This window comes from Dasypus novemcinctus, chromosome Y (assembly GCF_030445035.2).
Source record: "Dasypus novemcinctus isolate mDasNov1 chromosome Y, mDasNov1.1.hap2, whole genome shotgun sequence".
Classification (NCBI taxonomy): Eukaryota; Metazoa; Chordata; class Mammalia; order Cingulata; family Dasypodidae; genus Dasypus; species Dasypus novemcinctus.
Genome location: NC_092216.1, coordinates 7,672,686 through 7,674,073, shown reverse-complemented (window position 1 = coordinate 7,674,073; position 1,388 = coordinate 7,672,686). Strand labels below are relative to the sequence as shown.

Sequence of the window (1,388 nt, the reverse complement as noted above, 5' to 3'; positions counted from 1 at the left end):
GCTGGGGATGCTGGGAGGCTCTGGAGTATTGACAAGAAAAAAAGAAATCCGCCCTTGGCTAAAAGCCACGTTGTCGATACTTTCCTCTGTGCCAGGCAATACGGAGCTGAGTGCCCCTGCCTGTCCGTCTGCAAATGCAATTCTTTATTTTCTCTTTTTTTGCTTTTAAGAAATTTTGTACATGTAATAATTGAAAATAAAAACGATTAAAAACTAAAAGGAAAACAGTTGAATAAAAACATACATTTCTCAGTGAAAGGTTACTGGATACACAAAAAAGTACGGAATGCTTCACCAATTGGCGTGTCGTGCTCGTGCAGGGTCCACGCTAATCTTCTCCGTATCGTTCCAATTTTAGTGTATGAGCTGCTGAAGCGGGCAATGCGAATGCAGTTCTGATTCCAGGCTGTGGCTCTGGGCCCTGACTCTATAATCACCGGTACTGGAGAGGGATGGGCGATGGCTGTCCCCGGGGAGAGACAAAAGCAAGGGTGTCTGGGTTGATTCCAACCCCATCCCAGGGTCCACAGGATGGAGGAATAGAGAATGGATTAGAGTGGAGTTTCTGATTTTCTACTATGGAACTATCGTGATTAGCAATGGAAGAAATTGTAGCCTTGATGTGGAGAAAGTGGCCACAGTAGTTGCTGAGGGCAGAGAGAGGAAAGAAGAGATATGATGTGGGGGCATTTTCAGGACTTGTCCTGGGTGGTGCTGCAGGGACAGATGCTGGACATTGTTTGTCCTGCCATGGCCCACTGGGTGGACTGGGGGAGAGTGTAAACTACAGTGTAGACCACTATCTATGTGGTGTGCCATGGCCCACTGGGTGGACTGGGGGAGAGTGTAAACTACAGTGTAGACCACTATCCATGTGGTGCAGCAGTGCTCCAAGATGTGTTCACCAAATGCAATGAATGTGCCATGATGATGGAAGAGGTTGTTGATGTGGGAGGAGTGGGGTGAGGGGGGTGGAGGATATATGGGGACCTCATAGTTTTTGAATGTAAAATTTAAAAAAAATAAAGGGAGCAAAAAATAAAAAAAAATAAGTAATCTATGAGGAAAAAAATAATAGGATAAAATGGGAGAACCATTTTATCACCAAATGCAAAATTTGAAAAAAAAACACACAAAAAAACACAACAGCACTCCCAATTATTCTGGACCTTTCAAACGCCAGTCACCCATCCCAGCTGCTTGCCCTGTGCCCTCTGGGGAATCTCCATGGTCATCCTGTGATGAAGGCAAGGACACCTCCAGTTGACAGAGATGAAAACTGAGTCACTGCCAAGAGACGGGGTCAAGAACGAAACGGGGTGTGTCTGATTCTGGAACCTACGGCTATGGGCTTAAGTGTGTCCCCCCCAGAAAAGACACGTTCAAGT

General features: G+C 45.7%; 1 non-coding gene across 1 annotated transcript; it reads right to left on the bottom strand.

Annotated features, from left to right (window-relative positions):
* Positions 1-275: 275 nt before the first annotated feature.
* LOC139438444 (U6 spliceosomal RNA) lies at positions 276-378 on the bottom strand. Its single transcript, XR_011648118.1, has one exon. It is a non-coding gene; the product is annotated as a U6 spliceosomal RNA (small nuclear RNA).
* Between the last annotated feature and the right edge of the window lie 1,010 nt (positions 379-1,388).